Source organism: Ranitomeya variabilis, chromosome 2, assembly GCF_051348905.1.
Source record: "Ranitomeya variabilis isolate aRanVar5 chromosome 2, aRanVar5.hap1, whole genome shotgun sequence".
NCBI classification, from domain to species: Eukaryota; Metazoa; Chordata; class Amphibia; order Anura; family Dendrobatidae; genus Ranitomeya; species Ranitomeya variabilis.
Genome location: NC_135233.1, coordinates 497,610,736 through 497,628,641, shown reverse-complemented (window position 1 = coordinate 497,628,641; position 17,906 = coordinate 497,610,736).

Genomic DNA, 17,906 nt, shown 5'->3' with positions numbered 1-17,906 from the left:
GTTCCCAGTCACCTCCCACGTCCCACCCCCTGTGCGCCCACCTGCATTAAAATACTCACCCAGCTCCGGCGATGCTTCCTCTCAGCGCCGCAGCTTGTCCTGTATGAGCGGTCACATGGTGCCGCTCATTACAGGGATATGAATATGCGGCTCCACCTCCCATAGGGGACCCATTGAATTTAATGGGTCCATGTGATCCGTGCGCTCCCATGAACACTGACATGTCTCCGTGTTTTGCACATGGACACACGGTCCGTGAAAACACGCTGACATGTGCAGAGACACATTGATTTTAATGTGTCTACGTGAGTCAGTGTCTCCGGTACGTGAGAAAACTGTCACCACACGTACCGGAGCCACTGACGTGTGAAACAGGCCTAAAGGAACTCGGAGGGGAGATGTTGTTCCAACCATTGGAAGACTAACCACAGATCTTCTGTCTCTTCTTGTAAGCCAAGGCAGTCTCAATAATGTTGATATCAGGACTCTCTGAAGTTTATTGTAATCATTTCTAGGTCTCCTTATTCTTCTTTATGCTTTTGATAGTTCTTAAATTGAGATGAATGAATAATTTAAAATTTGAGTTTGCCAGGTTCGCCAATTTTTTTTTTACTCAGAAATGTAATTTTTGACTCAAATTGCAATACTAACAAGCCCATAGTTGATTGAAATATACATTAAGTAACTGTATAATACCCTAAAATCCCCTAGTAAAATATTGAACTGGGTATGAGTAGGGTTGAGCGACTTTTACTTTTTTAAGATCGAGTCAGGTTTCGCGAAACCCGACTTTGTCAAAAGTCGGGTCGAGTGAAATCGGCCGATTATCTCGAAAAGTCGGGGATCGACTGAAACACGAAACCCAATGTAAATCAATGGGGAATCAAAGTCGGCAGTGAGTGGAGGACAGGAAAACACCAACAGTGGCCATTTTAATGTCAAAAACATCAATTATTGTCACTTATAAGGTAAATTAAGATTCACAAGCTTAATAATAGTTAGGCATTGAAAATTGGGGGTCATTTGGCTAAAGTTGTGGGGATGGGGGTAGGGTTGGCTCAAGTTTTTTGTGGGCCCAGGAAACGCGGACTACGTAATAGCGGTGGAGCCGGGAGAGGTAAGTATTAAAACTTTGCAAGTGCTGTGATCCCGAGCAAGCAGGGGGGACCCACTTGTTTGCATTGGCACTGGCACAGGGCCCCTCAAAGTACGGTGGTGTGTTTGACGGCGGGGCGCCTCCCACCGGCAGAGACACTTTTGCATACTATGAGGGGCCCTGTGCCAGTGACGTCGCCAACGAGTATGCTCCCCCACCTGATGAAGGAACCTGCACTTTCATCTGCACCTTCCTCTTTGTCCCCGTGAAAGGTGGTATAGTATGCGGGAAGGAGAACCTGACTTCAGCAGGGTCAAATTCTGGCTGTGTAGAGTGCAAGGGGAATGTAGTGGTCTGGGTCAATGTACCAGCAGACTCATCTAGCAGTGGCTGGGCAATGGGCAGGATGAGGAGGAAACACAGATATAGGCGCAAATAATAAAGTAGGCTAAATGCAGTTCAAAATTGGTAACAGGAGTAAACAGACGGCACTGCTTTGTTCATTGGAGGAGAATACCAAGCAGCGGCAGACACCGTTAGTAGGCCCAACCAAACAAGTGGGCCAAATGCAGGTTAATATCTGATATAGGCCAAAAGCCTGAAAATTGAAGCTCAGCTATATACAGTGGAGGAGACAAGCAAGGAGCAGCAGACACCGTTACTAGGGCCCAACCAAACAAGTAGGCCAAATGCAGTTTGCAATTTCCTATAGGCCGAAAGCCTGAAGATTGAAGCTCAGCTTTGTTCAGTGGAGGAGACAAGCAAGGAGCGGCAGACACCGTTAGTAGGGCCCAACTAAACTAGTAGGCCAAATGCAGGTTAATATCTGATATAGGCCAAAAGCCTGAAGATTGAAGCTCAGCTTTGTTCAGTGGAGGAGAACACCAAGCAGCGGCAGACACCTTTACTAGGGCCCAACCAAACTAGTAGGCCAAATGCAGTTTAAAATTTCCTATAGGCCGAAAGCCTGAAGACTGAAGCTCAGCTTTGTTCAGTGGAGGAGACAAGCAAGGAGCGTCAGACACCGTTGGTAGGGCCCAACCAAACTAGTAGGCCAAATGCAGTTTAATATCTGACATCAGATGAAAACTGAGGCTCAGCTTTGTTGAGTGGAGGACAACTGTAATGGGAGGCAGACACAGTTAGTAGGCATAAATAAGAAAGTAGGCAAAATGCAGTTCAAAATTGGTTAGTGGAGTATACAGGTGGCATAGCTTTGTTCAGCGGAGGACAACTGTAATAAGTGGCTCAGACAGACAGAGTAGGCCTACAATTAAAAAGGTGGCTAATTGCAGTTAAAAATTTGGAATAGGAGTACACAGTCGGCCTAGTGTGGTTCAGCGGAGGAGGACAAGTGTAATTAGTGGCTCTGACACACTGAGTAGGCGTAAAATAAAAAAGAACGATATATGCAGTTCACTATTGGTAAGAGGAGTACACAGGCGGCCTTGCTCGGTTCAGCGGTGGAGGACAACTGTTGTGAGAGTCTGACATAGTTACTAGGACAAAATAAATAAGTAGGCTAAATGCTGTTCTACATTGGTAAGAGGAGTACACAGGCGGCCTAGCTTGTTTCAGGGGGGGACAGTTGTAATGTGTGGCGCCGACAGACAGACAGACAGAGGCCTAAAATAAAAAATGGTGGCTTCATGCAGTTCTAAACTGCTAGCAGGACTAACCAGGCGGCCTAGCTTGTTTCAGGGGGGGGACAGTTGAAATGTGTGTGGCGCCGACAGACAGACAGATAGACAGAGGCCTAACCTAAAAAAAGGTGTCTAAATGCAGTTCAAAACTGCTAGCAGGACTAAGCAGGCGGCCTAGCTTGTTTCAGCATGGGAGGACAACTGTTATGAGAGGCTGACACAGTTACTAGGCACAAATAAGTAAGTAGGCTACATGCAGTTCACAATTGGTAACAGGAGTACAGAGGTGGCATAGCTTTGTTCAGCGGAGGTAAACTGTTAGAAGTGGCTGACACAGTTAGTAGGCCAAAATACTAAAGTGGGCTAAATGTCAGCCAAGGAATTGGTCATAAATAAACTGGTGGCATAGCGAGGTACAGGGGTGGGCTCCTCTGCAGAGTTGCAGACAGGGGTAGTTGGCGCAAAGTATTAAGGGGTCTAAATGGAGGCAAGGGCCCCTGTATATTTTTACTATCATCAATCATTGCAACAAATTTGTTATTCCAGTGCCATTTAAGGATTTAACAGCACAGGCTACACAGTGGTGGGGCAGGGAGAGGTAAGTTTTGAAAGTGGTAGAGCACAGTTCGAGCTGGGGGGGACACTCTCTCGTGGGCGGCGGTACTGGCCCAGGGCCCCTCATATTATGATGGTGTGTCTGACGTTGGTTGTGCACCACCACCGTCAGAGACACTTCATTGTACTATACATAGTTACATAGTTACATAGTTATTAAGGTTGAAGGAAGACTTTAAGTCCATCTAGTTCAACCCATAGCCTTACCTATCATGCCCTAACATGTTGATCCAGAGGAAGGCAAAAAAAACCCATGTGGCAAAGAGTAAGCTCCACATTGGTGAAAAAAATTCCTTCCCGACTCCACATATACGGCAGTCAGACTAGTTCCCTGGATCAACGCCCTATCATGGAATCTAGTGTATATACCCTGTAACATTATACTTTTCAAGAAAGGCATCCAGTCCCCTCTTAAATTTAAGTAATGAATCACTCATTACAACATCTTACGGCAGAGAGTTCCATAGTCTCACTGCTCTTACAGTAAAGAATCCGCGTATGTTATTATGCTTAAACCTTCTTTCCTCCAGACGTAGAGGATGCCCCCTTGTCCCTGTCTCAGGTCTATGATTAAAAAGATCATCAGAAAGGTCTTTGTACTGTCCCCTCATATATTTATACATTAAAATAAGATCACCCCTTAGTCTTCGTTTTTCCAAACTAAACAGCCCCAAGTGTAATAACCTATCTTGGTATTGCAGACCCCCCAGTCCTCTAATAACCTTGGTCACTCTTCTCTGCACCCGCTCCAGTTCAGCTATGTCTTTCTTATACACCGGAGACCAGAACTGTGCACAGTATTCTAAGTGTGGTCGAACTAGTGACTTGTATAGAGGTAAAATTATGTTCTCCTCATGAGCATCTATGCCTCTTTTAATACATCCCATTATTTTATTTGCCTTTGTAGCAGCTGCCTGACACTGGCCACTAAATGTGAGTTTGTCATCCACCCATACACCCAGGTCTTTTTAATTGACGGTTTTGCCCAGAGTTTTATAATTAAGCACATAGTTATACATCTTATTACTTCTACCCAAGTGCATGACCTTACATTTATCCCCATTAAAGCTCATTTGCCATTTACCAGCCCAAGCTTCTAGCTAACATAAATCATCCTGTAATATAAAATTGTCCTCCCCTGTATTGATTACCCTGCAGAGTTTAGTGTCATCTGCAAATATTGAAATTCTACTCTGAATGCCCCCTACAAGGTCATTAATAAATATGTTAAAAAGAAGAGGGCCCAATACTGACCCCTGTGGTACCCCACTGTTAACCGAGACCCAGTCCGAGTGTGCTCCATTAATAACCACCCTTTGTTTCCTATCCCTGAGACAGCTCTCAACCCACTTGCACATATTTTCCCCTATCCCCATTATTCTCATTTTATGTATCAACCTTTTGTGTGGCACCGTATCAAAAGCTTTTGAAAAGTCCATATACACTACATCTACAGGGTTCCCTTGGTCCAGTCCGGAACTTACCGCTTCATAGAAGCTGATCAAATTAGTCTGACATGAACGGTCCCTAGTAAACCCGTGCTGATACAGGGCCATGAGGTTATTCCTCTTCAGATACTCCAGTATAGCATCCCTTAGAATGCCCTCCAGGATTTTACCCACAGTAGAGGTTAAGCTTACTGGCCTATAATTTCCGAGTTCAGTTTTTGTCCCCTTTTTGAATATTGGCACCACATTTGCTATACGCCAGTCCTGTGGTACAGACCCTGTTATTATGGACTCTTTAAAGATTAAAAATACTGGTCTATCAATGACTGTACTTAATTCGTGCAGTACTCAGGGGTGTATCCCATCCGGGCCTGGAGATTTGTCAATTTTAGTGATTTTTAGATGCCACCGTACTTCCTGCTGGGTTAAGCAGGTGACACTTAATGGGGACTTTTTGTTATCACTGATCATATTGTCTGCCATGGGACTTTTGTAAATACTGCTGAAAAAAAGTTATTTAGCATATTGGCTTTTTCCTCATCCTCCTCCACCATTTCCCCCAGACTATTTTTAAGGGGGCCTGTGCCAGTGCCGTGGCCCAAGAGTGGGCACACCCACCTGTCCAGGCAAACGGCACTCGCACTGGTACTTGCGCCACGTTGTGACCACGGCCCTGTGGGGGGAGTCAGCCCATTTAGGGAGGTATACAAATGGCCTATGGTGGACATTCGGCACCTGCAAATGGCAGAATTGGAGCAGTCAGTAAGAGGAGGCCAAAACCAAGAAATTTGTCAGCAGGGGAAGGTGGGGCAAAATAATTCGAAATCCATGATTGGTTCATTTTAATGAAGGTTAGATCATCAACATTTCGGGGAGCCAGACGTGTCCTTTTTTCGGTCAGTATTGAACCTGCAGCACTGAAGACTCTTTCTGAGAGCACACTAGCAGCTGGGCAAGCGAGCTCCTGTAATGCATATTCTGCCAATTCGGGCCAGGTGTCTAGTTTAGATGCCCAGTAATCAAAGGGGAATGACCTGTGAGGGAGAACATCGATAATGACAGAAAAATAGTTGGTAACCATACTGGACAAATGCTTTCTCCTGTCACTTTAAATCGATGCCGCAGTACCTGCCGTGTCTGCGGTCATTGCGAAATCACTCCACAACCTGGTGAGAAATCCCCTCTGACCAATGCCACTTCGGCTTTGTGCACCTCTAGCACCTCTGCCATGTTGCCCCCTACAGCTCGTGTGAGAACCATCAGCGCCGCTGTGTGCTGGGAATGCCTGAACCAAACGGTCTACAAGAGTTGCTTGTTTGGTAGTTAATATTTGCTCAAGGTTCTCATGTGGCATGATATTTTGTAATTTGCCTTTGTATCATGGATCCAGGAGGCAGGCCAAACAGTAATCATCATCGGTCATGATTTTGATAATGCGGGGGTCCCGTTTTAGGATACGCAAGGCATACTCTGCCATGTGGGCCAAAGTTCCAGGTGTCAATTCACTTCTTGTGCTGGGTTGAGGAGCACTTTCTTGAAAATCTACCTCACTTGTGGCCCGCAAAAACCCTGTACCTGACCTTGCAATGCCACCAGTTTCTATTGCCCCCTGAGAAGCATCCTCCTCCCATAAATATTCAACCCATCATCCTCCTCCTCCTCCTCTTCATCCGCCACCTCGTCCCAGAGACTTCACTGACTAGACAATGGCTGACTGTCATCAAGGCTTCCCTCCTCCTCGGCCACAGACGCCTGCTCCTTGATGTGCGTCAAGCTTTGCATCAGCTGGCAGCTGCGGATGGAGTGTTCGTGCGACTGAGCTCGGTAGATGAGCTTTCGCTTCTGGAGGAGGAGGGGGTGCAAACGCCTACAGCCAACTGTTTCCTAGACCGTGGGCTAGGCAGAACTGTGCCACTATGGCTGTCCCCTGTGGACCCTGAATCCACCACATTAACCCAGTGTGCCGTGATGGACACATAACGTCCCTGGCCATGCCTACTGGTCCATGCATCAGTTGTGAGGTGCGCCTTTCTACTGACCGATTGCCTCAGTGCATGGACAATGCGTTCTTTGACATGTTGGTGGAGTGCTGGGATGGCTTTTCTCGCAAAGAAGTGTCGACTGGGTAGGTCATAGCGTGGTACTGCGTAGGCCATCAGGGCTTTGAAAGCTTCGCTTTCAACCAACCGGTAGGGCATCATCTCTAACAAGATTAGTCGAGCAATATAGCCGTTCAAACCCTGCGTACGCGGATGAGAGGAAGAGTACTTTCTTTTCCTATCGAGAGTCTCTTGTAGGCTGAGCTGGACTGGAGAGCTGCATATGGTGGAACTAGCGGGGGTGGTGGTGGACATGGCAGATTGAGAGAGGCTTGGTGATGGTATTCTTGAAGTGGGCCTATGGAGCGCCCCAAGACGCAGGGCCGCGGGGCACTCGGTACAGGGCCTCTCAGTCTCGGTCTTGGGGTTGTCACGGTGGCCTGACCCGGTCCGTGACCCTGCTAAGGGGCGTCCAATTAAAGGTGATGGTGCGTGGTGCGAGGAAATAATGAAGACACAGGGTTGCAGTTTCTTTATCTCTTTACTGTAGGCTTCAGGATCCGCAATCCGGAGCACTGCTAACAGGGCAGCTGAGACCGGCCAGTCCGAAGGCACATCCAGAGTTCCCTTCACAGGTGGAAATCAGTGCCTCCCTTCTAGCGCCTGTGTGTTGTAGTACTTCCCTGCTCAGCACCACGGGATAGTCCTCACAACTGTTGTGTCTGTTCTGATGTTCTTTCCCACAACTCTCGTTTCTATTCTGATGTTCTTCTCCGTCCCCCAGATGATATGGCTAGGACGCACCCGTATGACGGGTAGGCCTGGAGTTCTTCCGGGACCCTAATGACGCCCCTCTCCAACAGTTGCCCCCTATGTCTGCTTAGGTGATTTAGGTGAGACAGCCAACCTATAATTAACTGTCCTGCCACTGTTTGAAGTAATGCTTGGAGCCCAATACTTCCTCGGCGTTCCGGCCACCGGCTACGCGCCTCAGTAGGATGTTGCCGATCTCGGGGCACGACTCCTACTGGTATTATCTCCTTTTTGCTGTGATCTCGTTTCTCACTGCTTCACAATAAACCTCGCTTCTTGTCCTTTCTTAAGATACCGCCGCAAATCAGTGCAGGCGCGGTTCCATAACGTTCTGTTCTGTTCGCTAGGCCTCTGTCAGGATCCCACCCCTGACAGGGACCCCCCTGAATCTTCTCAAGCAACCCCTTCTCTCACTAGGTGTTGCCTGGGCAAAACCCAGTCAGCTTCTCTCTCACTTTCTATCCAACCCCCAGTTTTACCAGATTGTGAGTAGTGGCCTAATGCATAGTACCCTTAGCTCCCCCTGGAGGCCAGACGGTGAAGTGTATTGGTGCCTGTGATACCTGGTCAGGTGAACTCCTTTGGTGCCATCAGACGTACCATCACTCCCCTTAGTGGCAGAGCGATGTTACTGCAATGACCAGGTCTCTGGGGCGCTGCACCTACCTACAGTGTTTCCAACCAAGAACCTTGTGATTCCCTGACTGCTTTGGCCTTGCGACAATACCTCCACATTTGTTACTGGAGGTGTCATAACCGGTGGGCTTCCAGTGAGGGAAGCAATGTTGCATTGCTGACTAACTTCAATTTGAGCAGGTGCATCAACTGTATGGGAAGTTTGGTAGTTATTCCATGCTTCCAAGTGCCTGCTGGTTAGATGTCTACACATGCACGTTGTATTTAAACTTTGTAGATTCTTTCCTCTGCTAAAGGTCTTGGAGCATTTCTTACATATGACTTTGGACTGATCATTCGGATCTTGGTTAAAAAATTGCCACACTGCACTCGTCCTACTATGGAATACCTTTTCAGGCTTTGCACGCTGTGCTACTGTCACCAGATTGCAACGCTGTCCTACACCTGTTGTGGTTTTTGACACACGTTTTGGGCCTGATGCGGGCCTGCCAGATGAAAGCTGTTGCGATGTTGATACCTGCAGCGGCTCATCCTCCTCCGCTTCAGAGCTACTGCCAGCGGCACCCTGTTCCCCCAATGGCTGCCAATCGGTGTCAACAAGTGGGTCATTTATCACCTCCTCTTCAATGTCCTGTGCACCTTCCTCTGTGTCACCGTGTAAGGTGCTATAGCGTTCGGGACGGGGCACCATAGTCTCATCAGGGTCAGATTCTGGCTGAGTACACTGCGAGGGCAATGTTGTGATCTGAGTCAATGGAACAGCATAATAATCTAGCTGTGGCTGTGCATCTGTGCACTCCATGTCCGATTCATCTTGTAATGGGCTGTGAACTATTTCCCTTTCTAACCCAGGCACGGTATGTGTAAAGAGCTCCATGGAGTAACCTGTTGTGTCGCCTGCCGCATCCTTCACTTTTGCTTTGGGTGAAGGACACAAGGAAGCGACTTGTTCATGACCCTGAGCATCCACTGACGACTCGCTGCTTTTAAATTTGGAACTTTCGGAAGAGGAGGCGAAAGAGCTAGAGGCTAATTCAGCAAGGAAAGCCAAAACTTTTTCCTGCTGCTCCGGCTTTAAAAGCGGTTTTCCTACTCCCAGAAAAGGGAGCCTTCGAGGCCTTGTGTAGCCAGACGATGATGCTGGCTCAACAACTCGAGCCTTAGGTGCTATTTTGTTTTTCCCACTACCACCAGATGCTCCACCACCACCACCACCATCATTACCAGCTGGCAATGACCGCCCACGGCCACGACCTCTTCCACCAGACTTCCTCATTCTTAGGAAAATGTAACCAAACTAACAACTGTTATATGGTACTGTAAAACAAGGTAGAAGGTGTATGTAAACTTGTTGTGAATTTAAATCTCCCTTTCTATATGTGTGGGGGACTGCTGCAAAATTCAGGCCCACTGTATTACGCTACACAGTATAAGTGGCAGAAAGTGACTGGCAGATATACGCCAAACAGGACTGACGCAGATGCACTTAGTGGCAATATAAATCTCCCTTTTTATGTGTGGGAGACAGCAGAAAATCAGGCCCACTGTATTACACTACACAGTTTGAGTGGCAGAAAGTGGCTGGCAGATATGCCACAAACAGGACTGCCGCAGATGCACTCAGTGGCAATATAAATCTCCTTTTTTATGTGTGGGAGACAGCAGAAAAATCAGGCCAACTGTATTACACTACACAGTTTGAGTGGCAGAAAGTGGCTGGCAGATATACGCCAAACAGAACTGACGCGATGCACTCAGTGGCAATATAAATCTCCTTTTTATTTGTGGGAGAATGCAGAAAAAAATCAGGCCCACTGTATTACACTAGACAGTTTGAGTGGCAGAAAGTGGCTAGAAGATATATCAAAAAATACAAGGGCTGTAGTACAGTTTCAATCTCCCTACAATGATCAAAGGACAAGTATGGCAGCAATAAAAAGGACTGCTGCACACAAGAGTGTGGACAAAGAAACCAGAGAACTGTGCAGAAAGAAGCAACAGGATTTTTGCTTTGAAAAAAGCAGTTGGTTTGCACACCAGCGTACAAACAGCAATGCAGCTATCAGGGAGCCTTATAAGCCACAGAGCTGATGCACAGAAATCTAGCCTCCACTGTCCCTGCAAAGAAAAGGTGGTGTTGGACAGTGGACATCGCTACAGCACAAGCGGTTTGGGGGTTAATCTTTCCTCCCTAACAATATCCCTGCTTCTGACGAAGCTGCAGCAACTCTCCCTATGCTCAGCTCGGCAGCAGTAAGATGGCGGTCGGCGTGCACACCCCTTTATAGCCCCTGTGACGCCACAGAAAGCAAGCCAATCAGTGTCATGCCCTTCTCTAAGATGGTGGGGACCGAGACCTATGTCATCACGCTGCCCACACTCTGCGTCCACCTTCATTGGCTGAGAAATGGCGCTTAAAGCGTCATACGAAACGCGACTTTGGCGCGAAGATCGACGAACGCATGGCCGATCCCACGCTGGGATCGGGTCGGGTTTCACGAAACCCGACTTTGCTGAAAGTCAGCGATTTTTGAAAATGTTCGATCCGTTTCGCTCAACCCTAGGTATGAGCTCTGTAATCCCAAAACAGCTATAATGGAGAGTTCTCTTTTTAATGTAAAATGTTTATATTTTGCCTCTCTATGACACATTTTTACACAGGATTTTGTATTAGTTGCAAAATTATCACTGAGGGATTTAATACTGCCCTCAGGGCCGTATTTAGAGTTTCTGCTGCCCTAGGCACTTTTATTGCTGCCTCCCCCATTGGTGAGTATGACACTATAGGCAGTTACTTTGGCAAAAATCGCTGATGTGAAAGTAGCCTTTTGCAGCAGATCCGGCAGTTTTCCAGCATCCAGGCGTAATGGATCTCTTACGGCAATACTGCGTTCGGCCTCATTCATTCCCTATGGGACTTGCGAACATGTGCGGCGCTTGCGGTTTTGCAGCGATCCAGCAAATGCGGTACTTGCAGCAATGGAAAAAAACCGCTGCTAGCAGTGTTTTTTTGTCTCACCGCAAGTGCCGCACATGTCCGCAAGTAGCCATCACTACCTGTCCCTGCACCTTGCTAGCTCATCCCTAACCATCCCTCTGACCTAAAACTACACTATAAAGCTTTAGAAAAACAATTTATTAACTGACATATTCCTATGATAATGAAGGCTCCAGGCGACGGCGTAGACAGGGACGGGCAGTCTCCGGGTCTCCATTCTCTCTCTGTGCACACCCTCAGTCCTTGCCTCACTCCCTGAGCACAGACATCTCTCCACCGGACCCGGTAATCACCGCTCGCAGTAGTATACCGGCAGAGGTGCATCTAGGGTTTCTGGCACCAGGGGCAAAAGTTCATTTTGCGGCCCCCCCAGGACATATGCGATTTGCACACTTAGGCCGGCGTCACACTGGCGTATTGCATCGGATGCGAGAGCATCGGATGCGATATGCTAATGACCCTCGGCTCCTGCTTGCAGCAGAGCAGGACCCGAGTGTCATGCGTCTGTGCTCGGATTCTCTCGCACAGGGAGGATCGGAGCACAGCTGCGGAGGAGGCGGAGAAATTAATTTCTCCATCTCCTCCATTGCTGGGGTCCGCTTATAACGCACAGCACTCGGATGATATCTGAGTGGTGTGCGCTGTCTCACTCGCACCCATAGGCTTATATGGGTGCGAGTGAGCCCAGAGTATTCCTCGGTCCGAGACAATCCCAGCATGCTGCGATTGTCTCGGACTGAGGAAAACGGCCGACAAAAAGTTGGCTGGTGGGAGCTGCCCCATATGTTAACATTGGTCCGAAGTGCAATGCGATTTTTTATCGCATTGCACTCGGCCGTTTAAAACGCCAGTGTGATGCCGGCCTTAGTCATGTAACCACGAGCTCCTCTACCTAATGCTCTCAATGTTCAGTGAAAAACTGAGAGAAGCGGGAAGAGAAGCTCGATGTCACAGGACCATAAGTATGAAAATCGCATATGAGTGAAGTGTCCATGTGACTACTGGAACCTGCAGAGTTGAATCCTGACACCGCAGGCTTCTGAATTCTTGCAACTAATGCACTGCACACTTTTAGGATTCTCCCTTGCTGGTGGACAGTCATGCCAGCACAAGTATGTGATTTGTATATTTCTGACCACATTCCGACTAGACGTGCCCGACCTCACTCAGTTAATTTTCATTCAGTGAGGCCACACATGTCTAGTCAGCACGTGACCGCATATATGTAAATCACCAGCATGAGAGAATCCTGACAGCGTGCAGTGCGCACTGTGAGAATTCAGAAGTCTGCAGTCACAAAGAATGACTGCAGACTAGTGTTGAGCATTCCGTTACCGCAAGTATCGGGTATTGGCCGATATTTGCTGTATCAGAATTCCGATACCGAGATCCGATACTTGTGTGGTATCGGGAATCGGTATCGGGATCGATATTAATGTGTAAAATAAAGAATAAAAATAAAAAATATTGATATACTCACCCTCTGACGTGCCCTGGTTGTAACCGCCAGCCTCCGTTCATAAGAATGAGCGCTTGAAAGTCCTTAGATGACGTCGCGGCCTGTGATTGGTCGCGGAGCGGTCACGTGACCGCAACGCAACCAATCACAAGCCGTGACGTCATCTAAGGTCTTTCAAGCGCTTGAAAGACCTTAGATGACGTCGCGGCTTGTGATTGGTCGCGTTGCGGTCACGTGACCGCTCCGCGACCAATCACAGGCCGCGACGTCATCTAAGGACTTTCAAGCGCTCATTCTTATGAACGGAGGCTGGCGGTTACAACCAGGGCGCGTCAGAGGGTGAGTATATCAATATTTTTTATTTTTATTCTTTATTTTACACATTAATATGGATCCCAGGGCCTGAAGGGGAGTTTCCTCTCCTTCAGACCCTGGGAACCATCAGGATACCTTCCGATACTTGGTGTCCCATTGACTTGTATTGGTATCGGGTATCGGTATCGGTGATATCCGATACTTTTCGGGTATCGGCCGATACTATCCGATACCGATACTTTCAAGTATCGGACGGTATCGCTCAACACTACTGCAGACTCATCACAAACCTGGACATCTCCTTTAATGCTCCTAACAGAAATAAAAGCATGAGAGTTAGTCAGTATCACAAATAACTAGTGTTGAGCATTCCGATACCGCAAGTATCGGGTACCGGCCGATACTTGCGGTATCGGAATTCCGATACCGAGTTCCGATACTTTTGTGATATCGGGAATCGGTATCGGAACCATATTCATGTGTAAAATAAAGAATTAAAATAAAAAATATGGATATACTCACCTCTCCGGCGGCCCCTGGATCTTACCGCTGTAACCGGTAGCCTCCGTTCCTAAGAATGAGCGCGTGAAGGGCCTTCGATGACATCGCGGCTTCTGATTGGTCGCGTGAGCGCTCATGTGACCGCTCACGCGACCAATCACAAGCCGTGACGTCATCGCAGGTCCTTCACGCGCTCATTCTTAGGAACAGAGGCTCCCAATTACGGCGGTAAGGTCCAGGGGCCGCCGGAGAGGTGAGTATATGCATATATATATTTTATGATGAGTTTTCTCTTCCACAGCCGTCTCTGCAGACTTCCATCTTCTCCGCTCTTTTGCAGAAAATCTACACGACGCCCTTAAAGATACAAGTGTCATTATGATGCTCCTGAATAAATAATTGCCCCTCACTATATTGTCTGCACAAAATATGACACCCTCTTATGGTACATGCTCTTCACACACCCCTCTTTACACTGTCCTCTCATACTGTGTCCCCCCTATAGGGCCCAGTATTTATACTGTACTCTCATCACACTCCCCCTCCTTGGTAGACTGTCCCCTCCTGGCTGTGCCCTTACACTGTCCCTCCATGCTACGAACCCACTACTCAGTTTCTATTCTGTGCCCACTCACTTTTCTCCCCCCATACTGTCTCCTCACACTATTCCCCACCCTCCGTCCTCATACTGTTTCCTCTCACATCCCTCCTGTTTACCATACTGTCTACTCATATATTTACCCCCTCACTTTCTATACTGCCTGCTCACCTGACTCCCCAAACTGTGTCTGCACACATCCTATCACCCTCACTCCCCGTACTCTGTCCACATACATTTTTCACATCGTTACTCATACTGTGTCCACATACATTCCCCCATCGCTCCCCATAATGTCTGCACCCATCCGCCCATACTGTTTCCTCATACATGCCCCCCATTCCCCAGTACTGCTTCCTCATACATGCCCCCTATTCCCCAGTACTGTTCCCTTATAATGCACCCCATTCCCTAGTACTGTTTCCTCATACATGCCCCCATTCCCCAGTACTGTTTCCTCATACATGCCCCCCATTCCCCAGTACTGTTTCCTCATACATGCCCCCATTCCCCAGTACTGTTTCCTCATACATGTCCCACATTCCCCAGTACTGTTTCCTCATACATGCCCCCCATTTCCCTGTACTGTTTCCTCATACATGCCCCCATTCCCCTGTACTGTCTCCCCATCTCCCCTTTTGCTCTTCATTTTGTGTCCTCAAATCTCCTCACACACATTAAATCCCCCCATCCCCACTACAAATCTCCCCACACACAATAAATAACCCCATCTCCATTCCAAATCTCACCCCATACATTAAACACCCCCATCCCCACTCAAATTCTCCACACATAATAAATCCCCCATCCCCACTACTGGTATGTGTGGCTCCCCCTGTTGTATGCATGGCTCCTCTGTCCCATCTTGTATGCATGGCTTTCCCCCTCCCATCCTGTAAGCATGGCTCTGCTCCCCCTCCTCCCATTCTTGTATGTATGTGTCTGCTCTCCCTCCTCCCATCTTTGTATGCATGGCTCTGCTCCCCCCTCCCATCTTGTATGCATGGCTCCCCCTCCTCCCATTCTTGTATGCATGGCTCCCCCACCTCCCATCCTTGTATGCCTGGCTCTGCTCCCCCCCTCCTCCCATCCTTGTATGCATGGCTCTAATCCTCCCTCCACCCATCTTTGTATGCATGGCTCTGCTCCACCCTCCTAACATCTTTGTATGCATGGCTCTGCTCCCCCCTCCTCCCCTATTTGTATGCGTGGCTCTGCTCCCCCTCCTCACATCCTTGTATGTGTGGCTGTGCTCCCCCTCCTTGTATGCATGGCTCTGCTCCCCCTCCTCCCACCCTTGTATGCATGGCTCTGCTCACCCTCCTCCCATCCTTGTATGTGTGGCTCTGTTCCCCCCTCCCCTCCTCCCATCCTTGTATGCATGTGTCCGTTCCCCCCTCTCCTCCTCCCATCCTTGTATGCATGGCTCTGCTTCCCATCCTCCCATCCTTGTATGCATGGCTCTGCTCCACCCTCCTCCCCTCCTTGTATGCGTGGTTCTGCTCCCCCTCCTCCCATCCTTGTATGCATTGGCTGCACTAAATCATGTGATAGCTGCAGCTGCATGGCATTGTGGGGAAGCCAGCGTGGCTGTAATTGACAATCATTAGCCCACTTTTTGAATCATCGGCAGTGTGTGAAATGGTGGCAGGCATTTTTTTATCCTTATGAATTTGAGTATTCAAATTTGCAGAGACCAAGGAATCAAGGAATATCAGGAAATTCGTTATGAGGTTGATCTTCAGTTTATTCATCCACTCATCTCTATTTTTAATAAGACTAGCTACTATATGTATTGGGTTGTTGACCTGATGCAGAATACGCATGGAGCCAAATAAACACCTTTTGATTGTATTGCATAATGAATAAGTAAATGTTGAGGACCGAAGACGCAGACTGCCAAGGTAACCTAATGCAGCAGAGGAAAGATACAGTATGCTTATTTCCCTTTGAAACCAGATGATGTCCAGCAGTGCCATCAGTTTCAGAACTGGTCAAACCAATTGGGACCCAGCTACACCCAACTACTCTTCAAAAAAGAATGGCCATAAGTGGTCTTCATAGAGGAATTGCTGCCAAAAAGCCTTCAACTATGCACAAAAACATAGAAACTGGGGTTTAACAGCAGGTGCCCTGAACTGATGCGTTGTGATGGGCAAACCCATGAATGTTCGGGTCCGGCAGGTTTGGCAAATCTTTTTTAAAAAAAGTTTGGTTTGGGTGCTTGCTGCATGACAGCCCGGAAACACAGAGCATTGCAGTGCCCAAATTGTGAGATGATAGAGCCAGCAGCTGTGACCGGTCGTAAAAGGATTACCACTGGTAGCAGGTTTTAGATGATGAGAGAGTACTACTCTCATCACCATACACCTGCTGCCTCTGATAGCAGCGAGCATAGCACCGCTGATTGGAGTATTCATCAGCCGGTGCCAGTGCTCGAAATAAATAAATACAAAGAAAATGATGTGCAGTCCCTCTATTTTTGATAACCAGCGACAGCTGCATGCTGCAACCCTAACAGCTTTATCATAGCTGGTTATCAAGAACAGAGGGGTTCCACTTTGTTTTTTAATAAATAATTTCAAACAAAGGAGTGGTGTCCCCCCATTTTTGACAACCAGCCAAGCTAAATCAGAAAGCTGGGGGATAGTATCCTCGGACTGGGAAGGGGCCATGGATTTTGACCATCTGCAGACTAAAAATAGCACCCCTTGGCAGCCCCAGAAAAGGTGCAATTCAGGCGCCTTGCCCAGCTCTTCCAACTTGCCCTGGTGCAGTGGCCAGTGAGGTAATAGTTGTGGGGTTGATGTCAGCTTTGTAATGTCAGCTGACATCAATCCCACAATTTCGGCTGTATTACCATAAAAGTCAATAATGAATTTTTCTTTGAGGTACCCTATATCTTATGTCCACATTGTTCCTGCAAAGGAAGTCTCTAAACTGTTAGTAGTAGTAGTAGCCAAGACAAGATGGCTAACCCATAATTATGTTCAGAAAATAGAATAATAAATGTACAATCAGAAAATAAAAAATATCAGAAGAAAGAAGCTCATTTACCAAGTTATATTTTTTATTGTTTTAATTAGCAAAAAAAAATATATAACATATACATACTTTATAAGTTTCTAAAACTTTCATTTCTATAGGGAAATCATGCAAAGAGACCAGAAGCAATTATACAATGGTTTTGCTTCATTTCTATTTAACTTCCTGCAAACATTTGTCCTTCTGTGAGGAGTAATTTGACCCTGGTTTTTAATAGAATGTTTAATATTTAGATTGCTGTGGCACTAACAAGCTAACACCTTCCAGCTAATTTGCTGTCTTGTACACTGTCTACGGGGACCTGCAATTAAACTAGTGGAATTCATTTGAAAAATCATCAAATACAGAAATAGTTGCAATCCAAAGGCAAATATGATGAACATTGATTGATCACAAACCTGTAAAAATAATATTACCATTTATTTATAAAATAAGAAAAATTACAGTAATCATCTCTGCAAGAAGAATGGGCACAGACAGAATAGAGGACTGTATAACTATAGTAACAAATATACTATGGCATATACGCATGAGTAATCTGCAATCTTAGAGGCACGTTAGTCTGCATAGGAGCTGTATACACACAATGGTACTGACCCTATGTTTTGTATAGTCCGTTAATAGAATATTATACTAAAGTATACAGGAAAATTTATTGTTGAATACAGTCAATTTCTAATACATACTTTAGAGACTTTTA